The following is a 19,360-nucleotide window of genomic DNA, read 5'->3' as shown; positions in this document are numbered from 1 at the left end:
TTTCATGTGCTGGCGTGAACCCCAGGGAGGGGCATTCAGAGCTCTGCTGGACTCAACAGAGGCTGGCAGTGAAGAAGGACTTTTCTAACATTCTGAAGGAGAGGAAATGTGAAGGCTCAGGAAGTTAAGAATGTTGGAGGGGTCTCTTCTGTACAACATCATAGCCACACCTAACCACACTCTCTGGGAGGGCTAGAGGATAACTCCCTTCATGAGGCCAGAAGAATTCCATTGTCAAGTGTTCACAGGCCTCCTTGAAAAGCTCTTCTTGGCTGTTTTCTGTAGGCAGGAAATGATAGTGGGAGAGACGGCAACAGAATTAGGGTCTCTGGTGTTAATGGAAAAAGTGGGATCCCTGCAGAGGAGGGGTCAGGTGTCTCAAAGACACAATGTGCACATTGCAATAACGTAAGGCTGGAGCGGTCATTGGACTGTTTGGGCCTCTAGGAATCTGTGGCCCTGGCTACCTGATCATGGGGTCACTATGCCTGCAGTAGATGTACAGGCTATTAAGATGCTGCTTGACATATATAAGCAGAAAAATTCTGGGCCTGGTGGGCAAAATCATAGTAGAGAATCAAAACTTCCCCAGTGTTTGGACCCAAAGGCCCAGAATCCCTTGACTTGGGGGGTGGAGCTGGGGTGGGGCGTGGGGGTAGGGGTCTCTTTGAGCACATGCCTGCAATGCAGCCATAGGTCTATGAATCTTCCCCCAATCCTCCCCCAAAGACACCTGGCTCCATTGAACAGAACAGGAAAAGGGAACTATCCAGACCTTCCAGGGACTAGTAGATACCGTTTCTAAACTCACGCTAACCACAGGAGACTCAAATTTCCATAGTGGTCCCACAGTGAGAGTATGAGCTCATGGAAATCAGGTCTGTCTTACAGTGGGTTCAGTAGGACTGAAGCTCTATCCTGTTGTTATCTTCCCAGAATACATAATAGTAATAGATACATTAGTAACTCACAGAATCTCACAGTGGCTCCCTGACCCACGGAACGCAGCCCATCATGGCAGGAAGGACCAAGTGGGAAACTGTCTCCTTTCAAGTGGAACTTCCCCCTCCCCCCACTACCAAGATAATGAACCCAAAGAAATATCATAACCCTGGGAGAATGGCACAGATTAGTGTAACCATCAAATACTTAAAAGATCCAGGAGTGGAGATTCTGACCACATTAATATTTAACTCATGTTTGACTGGGGCAGAAGCCAGATGGATCATAGAGAATGAGTATAGATGATAGAGAATTTGGTCACGTGCTGATGCCAAGTCCAACAGCAGTTCCAGATGGATATCTTTACTAGGACAAATCAAAAACACCCCCGGCACCTGCTATGAAGCTACAGTCCTAGAGGTAGCTTTTCTTCAATTCCAAGCAGCTAAGCTGATGGCCTTCACATGGCAGGGACAACAGTACACTTTCACCTGAGGCTTTATATCAGGGCTGTATCGACTATCTTGTTCTCTGTTGTACTATAGTCCATGAGAACTTGGTCATCTTGATTCTCAGAGAACATCACTGTATTTAATTCATGACACTGTACAAATTGGACCTGGTGACCAGGAAGTAGCAAATATTTTAGGTGTCTTAGTAAGATACATGCATTTCAGGCAACAGGAGACAAACCCCGTGAAAGTTTAGAGGCATTCCATATTGCAAAGTTTCTAGGCACCCAGGGGTCTGAAAGATGTCAGGAATGAGTGACAAAATGCACTTCCTAATACAAAGAAAGACATACAGTATTTGATAGACCTGTGGGTTTGGGGGATAACATACACCATACTTGGGTTTGCTGCTCTGACCCATTACAGGGGAAACGACTGAAGTATGAATCTACACTGCTTCATGAGCAGAGACTAATGGGTTGGCCAACTAGTCAAGGACTTAGAAAGAATGAGATCGGAAGATTGATCGGAAGAGTATATGAATAGACTCCCAAAATGGTATTATTCCCTGAGCTGAATAGCCAATCACCTGGTGACAGGTTGATGACACTGAATCCTTTCCATCACCGTGGGGGCAGTGACTTGCCCTTGTATGAATACATGTATAGTCTACATAAGAGTCCGCTTCCCCGATCATAAGACACTGCCAGCACCATCATTCCCTACAGAATGCCTTATTCATTACCATAGACCTCATGTTGCCTGAGACAAGGGAAAAAACGTTCTTTAAGTGCGAAGAAAGTGCAGCAGAGCGTTTATTCCAATGAAGTAAATCCATGGTTCACCTGTCTGCATCCTGTGTAAAGGTCTTCAGCCCCACACATGTTCAGACACCTTTTCACCAGCTTTTGAATAGATGATCGAGAAGTTGCCCAACAGGGCTCTACTGGTCTCAGCTGGTTCAGACACTAGCTTGCTTGCTGGAGGGGTGCCACGGACTGAAGGTGTCTCCCCGAAATTCATATGTTGAAATCCTAACTCCCAACGTGATGATATTTGGAGATGGGGCCTTTAGGAAGTGATTAGGTCGTGAGGGTGGTACCCTCATGAGTGGGATTAGTGACCTTACCAAAAAACTCCTAGGAGCGCGATCCTCTCTTTCCGCCGTATGAGGTTACGACAAAAAGTTGCAGTCAGCAACCTGGAAGAGGCCCTCACCAGAACCCGACCGTGCTGGCACCTTGATCTCAGGCTTCCAGCCTCCAGAAGTCTGAGAAGTAAATTTACTCCATCTATGGAGTAGATGTTACAGGAGCCCAAACAGACTGGGTCAAGGGTTCTGGAGCCCTGAAACATCTTAGGAAGAAGGTCCCAAATGGTGAGCCAACTGGAGTGTGCTGCAAATGAGCTCCGGGAATGACCCGGGAGAGGACCCCAACCTCCAGGGCAGCTGGAGCAGCCTCACCAGAGGCTCCTGGGCAGGCGGCCGGGGGGAGCGGGGTCCAATGGCATGCTGCATGGTCATGCAGGCGCACACACAAGAGCAACGCCCCGCACCCGTGGCTCCACCACCTGGCCCTGGACTTGGGCAGCAGGCCACGAAGTCTGCAGCTGCTGCTCATGGACAAGGGGCCCATGAGCTGCTGGAGGACCCTGTGTTCCATGTGCCTGGAGAAGGACCGTGGGGGTGGGCAGGGGCTCCGGGCAGGCTCGGCTCAACCTCCAGCTTCACTTACATTGGACAGTTCTGTTGCGATTCTGGGTGACGTGCCTTTGAGTCATGTCTAAGCTAACTGATGAAGCATCGCTCTAATAAGTCATGTTCACTCTGCAAATTAGAACTGCTTTATTCTAGAAGAGTATCAGGACTTCCTGGTGGCACAGTGGTTAAGAAACCACCTGCCAATGCAGGGGACACAGGTTCGAACCCTGGTCCGGGAAGATCCCACATGCCGTGGAGCAACTAAGCCCGTGCACCACAACTACTGAGCTCGTGTGCCACAACTACTGAAGCCTGTGCGCCAAGAGCCTGTGCTCCGCAACAAGAGAAGCCACCGCAATGAAAAGCCCACATACCGCAATGAAGACCCAACGCAGCCAAAAATAATTAATAATTAATTTTAAAATTTAAATTTAAAAAATAAAATGGTTAATGGGAAATAAATTAGCTTGGATTTGAAATTCTACTCACATCATCACCTACACAAAAGTCAACATTATATGTGGCATGAAAAAGGAGGCGTTATTCGATTCCTTAAAGATAAATCCATATAATAATAGAAATACATATGTTACATACATTTACTAAATATATTTAAATATAAATATACACGTAAATGTAACTGTTGTAAATATCTGAATGTAAAACATTCAGTGTAAACATTGTATTACGTTTTGTAATACATATATGTTTTGTAATACATATGTTACATATATTCACTAAGTATATTTAAATATAAATATACACATAAATGTAACTGTTGTAAATATCTGAATGGTGTAAAACACTGTATTGCACTTTGTGACCCACCACTACAAAAACATCTCCTCTATGTGCCCAGTTTGCAATGTAAGTAGTAGTATTTTCTGTGGTGCCGTGTTGTGGGAAAGGTTGGGAAGCTTTGCCCTAAGGTACTGAGGACCCTCATTTCCCTGCCTTGACCTCTGCCATGCCTACAGTGTATTAGAGAAACCACAACTAGGGACTAAACGCTGAATGGAACCACTGAACTAAGGGTCTCCCTAAACGTAGCCTCAGCTCTCTATACTCATTTCCTTCATAGTAGCAGAAATAATTCCCCATAGGGCTAAAACCCCCTTCTGTGTTTTTTATATGGTAACACATACACACACACACACACACACACACACACACACACACACGCACACAATGTCTTCTGAGAGTACCCTGACATAAAAGTATGACCTGGGAGGAGATGGTTGATTTGAGGAAAAAGAGGGATAAAATAACCAATAAATGGTTAAAGTAAAATTTTAACTTAGAATTCTGGCCTGTCACAGGGACTAACTTAGAACTCTGGTGTGTCACAGGGACTAATTTAGTTAGCTGCAGCCAACACTGACAGGTCTGAGGCTAAAATGCTTTGGTCCTCAAGTCCCTAGATCCTCCTAGGCCTACAAATGAAAAGGGTGAGTTTAATAAAAGAGCGGAAACGGAGGGCACCATGAGTGGACCAGACACAGAACTGCGCACACACTGACGGCATTTTATAAAGAATGAAAACAGGCTAAATCAATCTACGGCATTATCAATCAGCAGACTGGTTAACACAGGCGGACTGGGGGTAAAGGTGGTAAAAGACCACAGGAAGGGCTTCTGGGCTGTTGACAACGTAATGTCGCTTAATCTGAATGTTGGTTACATGGGCTCTTCCTGTCTGTGAAAACTTTTTAAGTTGTACACTTATATGAGCACTTCTGCATGTGTTTATTCTGCTTCAGTGAAACTATTTTAAATAAAATGGCAGAGAGATCATACAAACACAAAAATCCTTGCTAGTTAGGCACAGGTATAGAAGAGAGAAAACAAAACCAAAAATCCAGGGGCCCCCGTGGACCACCAGCTGCACGTGAAGTAACAAGTGAGTGTTACTAGACGCTAAGAAAGCAAGCTAGACTGATACCTGGGCTATAATAAAGGACGCTTGTATGACTTACAGAGGTTTGAAAGTAATTCTTCCATGATTTGATGTAGCTCCTTGAGCCCTGACCAGAATAATGGGGAATTTTGCTGAACATCCTTTGAAAAGGACGTTGAGAACCAGAAGGGATTCAGGGAAGAGCAATAGAGATGATTAAAGATATGAGCAATAGACCCTCAAAAAACGGTTAAAAGTAATGCGTTTTTTTAAAAATGTGTGCCGGTCCTCTTACCTTGATAAATGTTGAGATGGCTCCCCTACCCTTTCCTCTAATCCTCTCGTCCTCTCCCTTTTTCCTATCGGCAGGAGGACTTGGAAGCGCCCAAAAAGTCAGCTGATGTTAATTTACTGAGCAGATACGTCAATATCCTCCTGAAAGAATAAAAAGATGTTCAGTCATTAAAAGCCCGAGCCAGAATAATTGGGATGGCTCAGCTTAAGGACGAGGAGATTTGATTGGCCTTAAAACAGCTGAAGATTTCTGAGAAGGGAGCTTATCGGTCATTGTTCACCTCGGAAGACAAAATGAAAGTGAACGATCTTCAGCAGGACACCAGAAAACAAACGCATGAGTCGCCAGGCCTGGGGACCCTCAGGAGGAAGAGCAGCTGCTCGGACCAGGCGAGCTTCCTTGTAACATCATAATGTTTATTACCTCCTGAGCAATGAGTTTGATTTTATTTAGCACGGGGACAATAGCTTACATCTGTAAAGGCTTAGAGTCCTTCAGAGACACCTTTGTGCCCCTGTGACTCAACTTAGAACCTGCTTTTGCACTGATGCTGCCAGAGGGAACGCTGTCCTGCAAAGAGGCCCCGAGGCAGCCGGTGGGCTGGAGGCTGGGAGCCGGCCTGCGGGGTGGGGGGATGCAGGCTGTCGCCTGTCGCCATGGCGACCTCGCGGCCCGCAGCTGCTGCGGTGCCCACCATCGGGAAGGTGTCTGAAGGGCTCCTGAGGCAGGTCCGGCCAGGGCGGTCCCAGCAGAGGCCTGGCCACTTGCTCAGCCTCTCCTGCGGCTCCCGGCAGGCTTCAGGGGCCGATTCAGAGCCGGCTGTGCCTGACCAGCCTGAGAAATGCCCCCCGGCACCCACGCGCTGCCTCCTCTGCGTCGCATTGTCCTGGGAAAGTCTGAGGCCTGCGGGGGAGACCGCGGTTGGAGGGCGTTTCTCCAAGTGAAAAGGGAATGACGTGGCTTCCTAGGTTTAGGCCAAGACTTAATGCCCTCGTCCACCTGGTATTTAGCGCACGTCGGAGCTGCTGCTGGCGGGGGGCCTTCCGGACCCCCTCCGGGCCTGAATCCTGAAGAAAGCAGCTGCCCTTCGTCCCCACCACCTGCTGCCCCGCAAGCAGCCCCTCATCCCTGATGCCTCCACCCCGCGGCCCCTGCCCAGCACCTGCCGCCTGGCACCCACGAGGCAGGGCCAGGCCCGCGCCCGAGGGAGCCAACAGCTGGCAGGCCGGCCCTCAGGCCGGCGCCTGCCCCGCTGGGCTGCGGGGAGCGGGGAGGCCGGCAGGGGGGCTTTGATGGGGGGCCTCTCCGGCGAGACATCTGCTCCCCTGGCCCCGGGCTCTGGAGGGCGGACGCAGGAGCTCCGAGCGGGCCCACCCCGCAGCTGTGCCCAGCCCGCCCCGCTCTTGCCTGTCTCCCCTCCCCTCCCCCTCAGCTGGCGTCTGGGGAAGGAGAAGCATACAGACAAAGCTGTCTGCTGGCGGCCGTCCAGGCTGCCCGGTCCCCTGCCCCCCTCCGCCTTGGGCCTCTCCCTGACGTGCAGCTCTGGGCCCCGGCCAGCGCCCGGGTGGGGGGGTTGGGGGCAGGGTCCCATCCAGCCTGGTCTGACGCAGGGATGGGGGCTTTGCGGGGCTGGAGACGCAAGCGGCAGATGAGCGAGGGCCCCCCCACGTCACCAGCCTGGAGCCTCCCTGGCGGCTGGTGAAGAAGCAGCCCCTGAGCCCGGCAGCTCTTCTCCTGCCCTTGGCCGAAGAGCCTGGACCAAATGGGGAAGCAGGGGGCGGGGATTCGGCCCTGGGATGGGGAATTGGCTTTTGGAGGAAACCAATATCAAGGATCCAGACCCGATCCTATGATCCTGGCTGGGAGAGCGTAAGAGTCTGTCATCGCCCCCTGATTAGCACAAGGGTGTACAAGCCAACAGGCAAGCAGGTCTGCCCTTGGCCTGGCCAGAGAGAGCGATTTATAAACTGAGGGGCCCGGACTTTTCTGTGGCCCAAGACTCTTGGGCAACCTGGGCTTTGCGTCTCTCCAGGCAACTGCTGACGGCGTGGCGCCGAACGTGACCTCCAGGCCCTGTCACTGCGCGAACCCCTTCCCCAGTGACTAGTGGGACCCTTGTCTAGGAGAAAGCCCTGTCCTGAGGGCCCAGGCCATCAAGGACGTGCCTCTGGGGAAGTCCCCGAGTCAGGGTGCGACAGTAGAGATGGTCACGCTGCCCGCAAGCCCTGCACAGGCTGGTGGCTTGGGACCACGCCTGCCCACTTGCTGCCGGTTTCTGGGTTTTGCAGATCATGCCTCCACCTTCCTTCCCACCCCCGGTGACTCAGAGATGTGTCGGGAGAACTCCTAGGCAGAGGAGCTTGTCAACCAGGGGACCACAGGGTGGGGAGCCCTATGGCACCAGTCCTGGTCACTCCCCCACTGGCCACCTGCTGCCTGCAGCACCTCCAGCTGGCCTCCAAGAAGCCCAGCCCCAGCCAAGGGCAGCTGGGCGGCCTGGGAATCCTGGGAATCACACGGAGCTCCCCTCTGCACGGCTCGGGTTCCAGGGAACACAGCGCAGACTAGGACATCGCAAGAGCCAGTGTGTGCGCACGTGTGTGTCCGCACGTGCACACGCACGCACACACACACACACAGCTGGGGAAGGCATCACTCCCTGCCCAGCTCCTTCCCTATCCCCTGACTCCCCCCTCCTCCCCGTCTGCTGCCCTGTGTGCGCTGCCATTACTGAGGACCTTGATGCTCGCATCTCAGCACTCTGCTCACTACGCGGCCACGTCCTCGTCCATTTGCTTGACGGTTTCCGCTTCTAGTTCCGAGGACAGCAGCAGCGGCGGTGCTTGTTTGCGGCCTAGGACAGCACGTGTTCAGTGCCCGTGGAGTGGACGAGTCCTCCAGGTGGCTCACTGATCCCCAGCTTGGCTGAGGCCCTGCCCCGCGGCCCAGCCCAACGTGAGCCAGCCTGGTCTCCTCCGCTTTTCAGCTGTCTCGGCATCCCCGCCACGGCAAATGGAACATGTCTTTTTAACGAGCAAGACAAGCCCTGTGCTTTTAATAGGGACAAAAAGGGAAAAACACTTAGCTACAGACACAGAACGGGCTTAATTCTCCCAGGAGTTCCTTTAGAGACAAGAGCATGAGAGGTGATCAAAGCAAAAGAGAAATGGAATCCCGTGGGCCCCTTGCAGCTCTCAGCTGTCCTCAGACATTGCACCCAAGTCCCTGGAAGCCAAGGATAAGGATGCAGAAGGCACAGCAGGAGCCCAGTGGACCCGTGGAAAGAACAGTATTCCGGGCGCCAATCGTGGTGTCCTCGGATCCATTTAACTTCTCTGAACGTCTGTTTCCCTGCAAAATAAAGATAAACGTGCCCTGCCCGCTCACAGCATGGTTGTGAAGGGCAAATGGGACAGGAACTAGGAGAGGGTTCCAGCAAGCCCAGGGCTCCCTTCCAAGCAAAGGTGGGCCCTCAGAGGCCGGGGCACAGGAGAGGCCGGGTGGGCCCCGGGACAAGTCTGGGAGGGAGTGTGACGTTGCCCCACCTCTCCGCCAGGTGCTCTTGCCACAGGCTGAAGTGTCCCTCCAAAGTTCGTAGCTTGAAGTCCTACCCCCCAGCCCCTCAGAATGTGACTGTATTTGGAGACGGGGTCTTTAAAGAGGTGATCAAGTTAAAACACGGTCATGAGGGTGGGCCCTGATCCAATACGACAGTGTCCTTATAAGAAGAGGAGATGGGGGCTTCCCTGGTGGCGCAGTGGTTGAGAGCCCGCCTGCTGATGCAGGGGACGCGGGTTCGTGCCCCGGTCCAGGAGGATCCCACATGCCGTGGAGCGGCTGGGCCCGTGAGCCATGGCCGCTGAGCCTGCGCGTCCAGAGCCTGTGCTCCACGGCGGGAGAGGCCACAACGGTGAGAGGCCCGCGTACCACAAAAAAAGAAAAAAAAGAAGAGGAGATTGGGACACAGATGCTCACAGAGGGACGACCATGTGAAAGGCTCAGCAGAAGCCGGCCATTTACAAACCAAGGAGCGAGGCCTCAGAAGAAAGCTACCCTGTCGACACCTCCGTCTCTGACTTCCAGCCTCTAGAACTGTGAGGAAATAGATTTCTGTGCTTAAGCCCCCCGCCGGTGCTACTACGTAACAGCCACCCTGGCGAACGCATACAGCCCCTTCTGCCCCACTGGTGCTGTCCCACAGAAGCGCTCCCCCAGCCCGCTCTGCTAAGCGCTCACGACACCTGGTCACAGAGCCCTCCTGTCTGTCTGGCCAGGACACTCTGAGTCAAAGGCCGCTTCAGGGGCAATTTCTGTCCCGCTGCTAAGACGTTTAGGAGAGTGTGTCCTCTGTTTCTCAGACATGGTGCTCCAGGGGGTCCCAAAGGTGTGCCCTGTGTAGCTGTCAGCATCACCTGCAGGGGGGTGGGGGACTGATCAAAATGCAGACTCCTAAAACGAAACACAGAGCTACCATACAATCCTGCAATCCCACTCCTGGGCATACATCTGGAGAAACCCATAATTTGAAAAGATACATGCACCCCACTCTTCACTGCAGCAGTATATACGATAGCCAAGACACGGAAGCAACCTAAATGCCCATCGACAGATGAACGGATAAAGGAGATGTTGTTTATATATATATATAATGGAATATTACTCAGCCATAAAAAAAGACAGACATAGGGCTTCCCTGGTGGCGCAGTGGTTGGGAGTCCGCCTGCCGATGCAGGGGACGCGGGTTCATGCCCTGGTCCGGGAAGATCCCACATGCCGCGGAGCGGCTGGGCCCGTAAGCCATGGCCGCTGAGCCTGCGCGTCCGGAGCCTGTGCTCCACGACGGGAGAGGCCACAGCAGTGAGAGGCCCGCGTACCGCAAAAAAAAAAAAAAAAAAGACTGACATAACGCCATTTGCAGCAACATGGATGGACCTAGAGATGATCATACTAAGTGAAGTAAGCCAGACAAAGACAAATGTCATATCATGTCGCTTATACATGGAAGCTAAAATAAATGATACAAACGAACTTATTTACAAAACAGAGATAGAGTCACATAGAAAAGAAACTTATGCTTACCAAAGGGGAAAGGGTAGGAGGGATAAATCAGGAGTTTGGGATTAAAATATACACTCTAATATATATAAAATAAATAACCCACAGCTCCTCCAAGGGCAGAGTGCATTGACACAAAACGCCCCCCAACTCTGGGGAAATCCTCTGAAACCCCTTTGTGACGTCCGATGGGCCCTTGCTGCTATTTCCAGCCTTCAGTGGCGCCCCATTAAAACTGATCTCTGCCCCGAGTCACAAATCACAAGATGTTGGAGCTGGAAGGCACCGAGAGGGTCACGGAGTCCAAGTCCCTCCAACCACCTGCAAGAGCCCAGTCTCCAGGCGGGGCAGCCGCGCCCGGACCGTGACCCACTGAGCCAGAGGCAGGTCTCCAGACGCCCCGCTGGGTCCTCGCCTTCTCCAGGGAGCTCCTGAGCACCGTTCGGGCTTCTGCATGTGACCCTGAGGGGCTCCGCTGGGGCCCCCCGGCCCCCTGAACGCCAGGCACGTCACAGACAGCATCTCACTTAATCCACAGGGTGACCCTGTCTCCTTAGACCTCGTTTTCCACATTTTATGTTACACAGACCTGCCCAACATCCCACAGACCCTAAAGCTGGAGCCGGGGCTCACCCCAGTCTGTCTGCCTCCAAGCCCCAGGTGGCCCATCATCTGGGGACAAGAAGCCTGTACGGTTTAAACGGCGGCCGAGAGCTGGACAGGCTCCAGGAGCACCAGGGACGCCACGCGTCCGCTCTGTGGCCACAGCCCGGCCGGGTCAGGAGCCCTTCCTGCCCCGCCGCACGGCCTCTGGCTTTGCCGGCTCTCTGTGCCGGGCCCACAGGTCCCTCCTGGCAGCTCTCAGGGGACACCTGATGGGCTGGGCAGGCAGCGGTACCTGCGCCAGGACCCCCGGCAGCCCCGCCAGAGGAGAAGGCAGTGCCCGCCCGGATGATGCCGCCGGGCGTCTGGGCCGGCCCGAGAGAACCCTCGCCTTCCTCCCAGCCTGTTTCTCCGCCCACGCCCTTACCTCGTTCTCTTCCTGGACTTAGGGGAGGCCTTCCTGGGGGGGCTCCCTAAGCTGACTGGATGCCAGGGTCCACTCACAATCACCTGCGACCCCGGTACTTAATGGAGGAGAGGCGTGCGAGCCGTGCAGGGCATGCGCCTCGCGTGAGCCGTCAAGTGATGGACGGCTCCTTAGAGCAGACGTCATGGAGGTCCTTCCACCCACAGCCTACAAGCAAAATGAGGATGAAGGTGAAAACACACCCGATCCTCTCCATCGCCAAAAACGGCGAAAAGCTCTGTGTCCTCTGACGTTAGCTCAGCGCCCCAGCCTTCTCACGGAGAGCACCTGCTTCTCAGGTGGTGAATGGTCTCCGACCCTGTTTTAAACTCTGCACGATTTGGCTACAGGGTCTCCTTGGGAGGCCGGCTACAAATGCTGCCCGAAAGTACGAGGACCCCGGGGGAGAAGGCCCTCCTCCTCCGCCGTGGGGGGGCCTGCCCCCAACCTGAGGGCCTGGTTCCCCGCGTCAGCAGGTGAGCAGCAGGTCCGCGAGCCTGAGGGGCCGTCCCAGGGCCGTCTGGGTGGGCGCCAGCGCAGGGGAGAGACAACAGGGAACCAGCGCTGGGGCCTTTTTCTTTCCTGAAATGATCATCACTTGCAAGCTAATTGCAATTTCTGGCCCTGCCTGGGTCTCAGAGTCAGCCTTAGTGGCGGAGCCTGTGGCCCATCACTGCTGGCATGCTCTCCCTCCAACTCCTTTTCCTTGGCCAGACGCGGCCGGTCAGAAACTGACAGGGAAGAACCCAGCTCTCCAAATTCTTCTGGTGTCTTGTCCAGAGTTACTGTGGAGCTTGGGACAAACCCCAAACAGGCCTCAGCAGTTAGGGATGCTGACCTGTGCTGACACCTCTCTCGACTTTCCCACCTCACCTTCACACCCCGTTCACTGACACCAAGCGGACCCCTCTCTCCTCAACCCCCTCCCACGCTGCCCCAGAAACCCAGGACCACACGAAGGGCAGGGGCAGCCCCTGTGGGAACAGGAGGCCCTCCACCAGGACTGGACCAGCCCTCCCATTTGAAAGGCCCTTTCTTCCAGTACTTAATGAGGCAAAGGCCGTTAAGGGCGGGACTGACCAGATGCGGATGGAGAAGGGGGAGTTTGCAGGGTGGAGAGGAATCAGATGAGGAAAGGAAGGGATTCCGGGCGGGGCTGAGTCTGGACGTGGGACAACACAGCACGTCTGCTTGGTTTCATTAGAGCCTCAGGTGGTAGAGGCAGCCCTTAGTGTTCTTAGTACTTGAGGGCAAAACCGGGCATCAGCTTAGGTTTTCGAGCACAGAAGTAATGATGAAAGCACATTTTTTCCCAGGGTGGGACCGAGAGGAGGTTCAAGGCCCTGAAAGCCTCACACACCTTGTTCCTGGCCTTCCAGCTCCGTGAAATTTGAAACTGCAAAATTGATGTATGTCAAACGGGTCCATTTTCTACTTGGTGCAATTCATAAGTTAGACTGTGTCATGAGAGCTTGCGGAAAAAATGGAATTCTCTAAAAATCTGAGGGAAAACAAACTCTGAATGCAAAGGATGCAGACCAACTCCCTTCACATCAGTGCTCACTCAGGATGCAAGACAGGTCCTAGATGACAGGCGACTAACGTCTACACTCTACTTACAGGTTCGTTTTTATTTTCAGTTTTTTATTCTCTCAGTGGCCGGAAGATAGGAGGGAAACTCTCCTTAAGTACTGACTGCCAGGTTTTGTCCCGAGAACAAGAACTGTGAAGCCACGTTCTTGAGGAATGTTCATTGCCTTGACCTTTAGCATCCTGGTGGTCTGACGACGCGGCCCTCGCCCCGGGGGTCAGCAGGGTGATAAATACCCAAGACTGCCTCAGTCCCGGCGCGGTGCGGGGTTCAAGTCCCTCCAGCGCCCGCCCCCGGGGGAGCGGGACAGTAAGCGCCCACCTGCGCGCGGGAGGGTGGGCGTGGCAGCACAGGTGGAGGCAGTGGGGGCGGGGCTCGAGGTGAGGCCCCACCCCGCATCCCTAGCAGGCGTCCCGGTGGGCGACCACGGCCTTCGCACGGGGAGCGGTGGTGTTTCTGCTCCATCAGGGACCACCCGAGGCGCTGCAGGGCTCTCCCACCAGGCCCGTGGTGGGAGAGCCCTGCGAGGAAGCAGCCTCCCTTCGAGCCACAACCATCAGAGTCCCGTCGGGAAGCCCTGCACGTGATGCAGATGCGCTCGCACAGACTCGAGGACGGAGCCGTGAAATTAAAACCACTGCAGAGTCCGGGCGGCGTTGAGGAGCTCTCAGCCTCCTGCAAGCGGCCCGGCACCGGGGCGGAGACTGAACCGGCGTCCACCGCGCGGCGCCGCGGGAGCGATAACCACGGCGACCGCGCGCGCGCCCCGCCCCGGGAAGCCCCGCCTCCCTGCGCTCCCCACTGGCCGCCCGCCCCGGCGCTCCCCGAAGCCACCAATCACCGGCCGCGTCTCCCTACAAAGAGTGGAGAGACCCCTCAGGCCAGAAACCGCGCTCTGTACACGGAACCTAGGCTGATGGCTTAATTGAGGTCAACGTAAACTTCAACTGGAGAAGCAAAAAGCAAGCAAGGTTATCGTAAACTTCAACTGGAGAAGCAAAAAGCAAGCAAGGTTATCTAATCGCCCATATATAAGGGAGTGATCTGAGAGTCCGAGCAGCTCCTAGTAACCGGCCCTGGAAAGGTGTCTGTGCGAAGAGCCAACAGACTGTGCTGATCCTGGACGTCTGTCTCTCTAGACGGGAGTTCAGACTCCATCACTACCTGATTCCGTGTCACTTCCCATCCGGGGGTCTCTGATTCCTCAGCTTAGAGAGAAGGACTGCATGGTCTGTCAGGACCCTTCCAACTCCAGATTTCTCTGAGCTGCAGAGTCTGAGTTACACCCCCCGCCCCCGGGGGGGAGCCAATGATGCTTAGCGTTCAGACTTGAACAGGAAAGCACTTAATGGGAGCCTGATTTAATTTTGCTTTTTTTTCTTTGCTTCTGTCTGCAGGAAGAGAAATAGCTGTCTCATTCCCCTTTGCCAGAGGAAAAAAAATCGATAGGTGTTTAATCTGCAAGGGAGATTAATTTCCCATCTAAGCCGAGGAGATCCGGGACTGCTCTGGGCTGAGGACTGATAGAAGTGTCAGATGCCAGAGCCGACAGCGGCCGTAAACAATCCCGTCCAGCCCCCTGGCTTTACAGATGAGGAGAGTGTGGCCCGGAGATGCTAGGGCACTTGTGCAAGGCTGCCCAGCTGTCCGGGCCAGGTGGAAATCAGTGTCCTTTCTGCCACACCATCGTGGACAACTCTGGCCGCTTGCTTAACTCGGGGACCCCCCTTTGCTGTGCCTCCCCTCGTCTTCCTTCTCTTCCTTGCACACTGTCCAGTAATAACTGGCAACATACAGTCCAGCCCTGGAACCTCAGAGGCCAGGACCAAGCTGAGATTCTGGTGCATTCCTTTTCAAAAGAAGGAAGAGGCTGCCTTTAACTTGGCCACAATCTGAAACTCTGAAAATTCCAGTGATTCTGCAGCACAAAGGTTTCAGCTTTACAGGACTTGCAGCTGCTTTCACAAACTCTCGAAGCCTTAAAGAGCAGAGTGATGGAGTTCAGCAGTATAGCAGATCCTCTCATTTCCCAAATCCACGAAACACAATCCACTGGGTTTGGCACCTGCAAAGTCTCGCCGCCATCCCAGGATACATTCCTTTATTTTACTAAACCCACCTCATTCCCTGTCATCTCGGACAACCTCCTCTACCCCAGCAACAGGTGTTTCTTGAACTCCAGTACAATCTCAGCACTCATGAGACAAGGGGAGAATCTCAGAAGCCTCCAGGTCTATTCTTGCCCCGCTGCCTCTGCCCACCTTCTGACCCGGGCTGCAGCCTCTTCCCTTCCCATCACATGCGCCAATTCAAAACGCTTCCCAGGCTTCCCGTGGTTTCTCCTAGTTTTCTGGTTAATTCCTGGAATCCAGCTTCTCCAGGAAGCTGGTGCCTCCTTGGTTTGTCAAGGGCTGCTCTGAGACAGCCACACAGCAGTCAGCCAGACTGGTTCACCATCTGCATAAAAGCTGCAAGGTGATGGTGATGTCTAGCCAAAAGGAGGAGGCGGGGTAGGAGGAACGGAAGAAGAACAAAAGGCAAAGGGCTAAACTGCATCCCTTTCGAAAAGAAGCTGAAAGAGAATAGATATTATGTATATATATCACTTTGCTGTACACCTGAAACTAACACAACATTGTAAACCAGCTAGACTCCAGGAGAAAATAAAAATGAAAAATAAAATAAGATGCATCCCTTTCCACCCTACAAAGTCCAAAATCTTTTACCACCCGGTTCAAAGCAGAGCCGACCCTGTCACTAACGGGCACTGCGCGTTCATTTAAACAACACGTCGAGCACCTGCTCTGTGCCGGCCCTGGTACACTGGCGAAGGAGATAGGCAAGGCCAGGCCTCACGGAGCGCGCAGGCTTGGGCTCCCGGCACAGGACAGCGTGAAGGGTTCAGGCTGGATGGTGCAGGAGCAGAGAGAGAGGCATGGCTGAAGCCAAGTGCGCAGAGGAATCAGGGCAAGATCCCCCAGAGCCTCGTACTCGGAGGAGTTGGAATTTTAAGTACAACGAATTCTTTATTTTTTAAATTTTTATTATTTATTTTTGGCCGCACCTCGAGGCATGCAAGACTTCCTGACCAGGGATCAAACCCATGCCCCCTGCAGTGGAAGCGCAGAGTCTTAACCACTGGACCGCCGGGAGCCTTTGCGGGGGTTTCAGCGGCAGAGAGGCATGACCTGATTTACATTTGTAAACCCTGCTCTGGCTGCCCTGGGGCTCCTGTAGCATTATCCAGAGAGGAATCTTCTTGGCCTGAGAAGAAATCCGTGTAGCCGCCTGAGTAGACATCCCCTCCTGCACTTTAATCTGCCCCAGGAGGGGACGGTTATCCCACCCAGTCTAGCTTGGGGTATTGCTTTTGGGCCTCCAGGTTTGTAAATCAACCTCTTATGCAAAGCTATGAACTAGATTCTGTTCAAAGTCCTGCCCGCCTGTGAGGTCCTGTGAGCAGTGAGTGGATTGGAGCCCTCTGCTTTAAATCATCGTCATGTTTGCTGAATGAACCAATGAAAAACCAAGTAGATGGCTGGCTGGCAGGAACGTGTGTGTGTGTGTGTGTGTGTGTGTGTGTGTGTGTGTGTGTGTGTGTGTGTGTGTGTGTGTGTGTGTGTGTGTGTGTGTGTGAGAGAGAGAGAGAGAGAGAGAGAGGGGGGGGGAGAGAGAGAGAGAGAGAGAGGGAGAGAGAGAGTGAGTGTGTGTGTGTGTACGTGTGAAGGGAGAGAGAGAGAGAGAGAATGAGGGCGCGCTGGAGGTAGCTAGGGAAGGGTCCCCGGGGAGGAGGGATGGGTCAAGAGCCCCAGCGGAGAGATTGCTCTCACCTCTTAAGCGCCGCCTGCTTATTCTGGGACGGCGCTCAGTCCGCCTTCCAGGCTCTTTGGCTGCCTGGAGACAGGCTACGTAAATGGCCCGAAGCAAGCGTCAAAATCTCCCCAGGTGCTTTGCGCCCAGAGGGCAGATAAATCGCCTTCTCTTCAGACCCCACAACTGCATCCAGCCCGCTCTGGGAGCCCAGGCTTTTTCCACATCCCTAGATGTCCCCTCTAGCCGCAGCAGGGTTAGGAGAGCCCAGGAAGGAAGAAGGGGGTGTGGCTGCAGAGACCCCAGGTCAGGGCTCCCCGTGAGGCCAGAGACAAGGTGGAAGCAGAATCCACCCCCATCCCAACCTCAGGGCTGGCCCTCGGATCCCCAAGCACCCTCCCTGCACACAGGTGGGTGCCAGAGTGCTGAGGGTCGGTGCCAAAGGCTCCCTGACCGCGCCATCGTCCCCCACGGCCCAGGCTGCCCCTGCGCAGGGGATCCAGGCCACCAGGCGCCTGCCATGGGTGAGGCTGACACCTTCCACCAGGAGCCGCTTTCAATACGTTGGTCGGAACCCTGCATCGGACCGGCTGTTCCTTCGTGGGGTCTGGGCCTCCAGAGGGAGAAACGAGCTTGACGTGGAGCAATGTGCCGACTTAGGCTACCCAGAAACGGAGAAGAAAATGCCAGCACTTTGCAGGGAGGCCACCCTGCTTGCGAAATCGGCCTTTTCGGTTTCTGGTGGGAAGTCCCACTCTGCTCTGTTGGCAAAAAGACAGGGAGAGGGAGAGAGGGAGAGGGAGGGAGGGAGGGAGACAGACAGACAGACAGCCAGGGCCCCACGTCCTCGGCAAGGTTGCTTTTGTTCTCCTGTGAGGGAGAAATGCTTTCCACATGGTCTGAGTGCAGGAGGCTTCTTTCCCCCTGCGTTTGATCCCTGGACACCGCAGCGTGTAAACAGTCATCATCCCACAGACAGTTTCCAGAAACAGAACCTCACTGGCTGACCCCACTCCCGCCTCTGAGGGAGGTGACCGCATCCCCGCACCAGCCGGCACCCGCCCCCCTGACCACCTGGAGCTGGCCCGCTAAGTCCCCAGGAAGCTCATCCTGGCAGAGAGGAAGGGCCTGAGGCAAACGCTGCTCTCGGTGGCCGTTGTCTGAGGTCACCCAGGCTCCCTGCCCAGAACAGCCTTCTCTGGGGCCCCTGGGCCCCACGACTGCCTGAGACAGACCACCGTCCTCTCCTCCACCAGGGAGATAAGATCCCATGAAGACAAACCCAGGGCTGGGGAGAAACACTCTCATGGATGCCTGTGGGCACGTCAGATACTGTGGATTTCCTCTGTCTCTGCCGGCAATTTGTAATAAATAAATAAATATAAAATACTCCCTGAAAATGGATAGGATCTCTGAATAAGCACTTCCAGTTCTAGGAATCCATCCCCAGAAAAATAAGCCAGGAATGTGGCAAACAGAAAAAATGGGAAACAACCTACGTGCCCAATCAGAGAGGATGGAATGGTCTCTTCTACTTTGAGTCAACAGTTACAGACCCCTAGCAAACATAATTTTTGAGAGCACATCCTGATAAATAAATGTGTATTTATTTATAATAAGTTGTGTATGGGTACTGTGGTGCTACACATGTTATGTGCGTTTAAATCAGTTAATTTTTCGTTCTCATCTACTAAGCATACAGAGATTTGTTCTGGAATGGGGCTAAGTAAATTTTCCATTTCTATAATGTCAATGAATCCATCCTACATTTTTTTAGTACTTTTAACAAATGCATCCAAAACACGAAAACTTTCGTGGGAAAATCTTTCAACAAGTTAGAAATTTCTGTTTCCACATTTTAAACTGAGCAAATATGAGAGTATTTATATATAACTGCACTTTTTCCAGCAATAAAATCGCATAACATTGGAAATCAAAATGCACTCACTACTTCTCTCAAAAAGCATTATTTTATTCTTCATTGTTAAAATGTCACCATAACTTGAAGGGACAGATCCCACGTGTTTGTTTTGAAACTTAAATGACATAATGTGAGAAGCCACCAAGTTCCTGTATTTATTAGCTCTTCTAAGTAATTTGCTACATGATACACATCCACACTTTGTGTACATAAAAGACGTTTTTGCTCACTCCCTATGTCCTTAAAAAAATATTACAAAGATTCTACTATATGTTTAAAGCTTCATTTTCTAAATGGAGCCACGTGACTGATATTCAGCGTAGAACGTTGCACTCGAGTTTCAAATCCCTTTTGCTACGGTAGTTTGTTTGTAAATAAATTTCAAGCATGGTGCAGATTATCATCTGATATTAGTGGAGCACTTACTATGGGTCAGGCATAGTTTAAGCGCTTTAGATATATTAACTCGCTTAACTTTTGCAACTACCCCTCGTGTAGATATAATTATTATCCCCATTTTACAGGTAAGGAACCTGAGGCCCAGAGAGGTCAAGTAACTTGCTGTCTCACAGCGAGAAAGCAGCAGTCCTGGAATTTGAACCATGACAGTCCAGGTCCAAGGACAG

At 53.1% G+C, this 19,360-nt stretch overlaps 1 long non-coding RNA gene across 1 annotated transcript in view; it reads right to left on the bottom strand.

The window, feature by feature from the left end:
* Positions 1-8,243, bottom strand: part of LOC141277899 (uncharacterized) — a 45,252-nt gene extending 37,009 nt beyond the window's left edge. Inside the window, exons 1-2 of the long non-coding RNA XR_012329772.1 lie at positions 8,027-8,243; positions 5,289-5,428 (exon numbers count right to left, since the gene is read on the bottom strand). This is a non-coding gene — a long non-coding RNA (uncharacterized lncRNA). The remainder of the gene's footprint in view (positions 1-5,288; positions 5,429-8,026) is intronic.
* Between the last annotated feature and the right edge of the window lie 11,117 nt (positions 8,244-19,360).

This window comes from Tursiops truncatus, chromosome 2, assembly GCF_011762595.2.
Source record: "Tursiops truncatus isolate mTurTru1 chromosome 2, mTurTru1.mat.Y, whole genome shotgun sequence".
NCBI classification, from domain to species: Eukaryota; Metazoa; Chordata; class Mammalia; order Artiodactyla; family Delphinidae; genus Tursiops; species Tursiops truncatus.
Note: the sequence above shows the minus strand (reverse complement) of the source record. Positions and strands in the feature narration are given on the sequence as shown.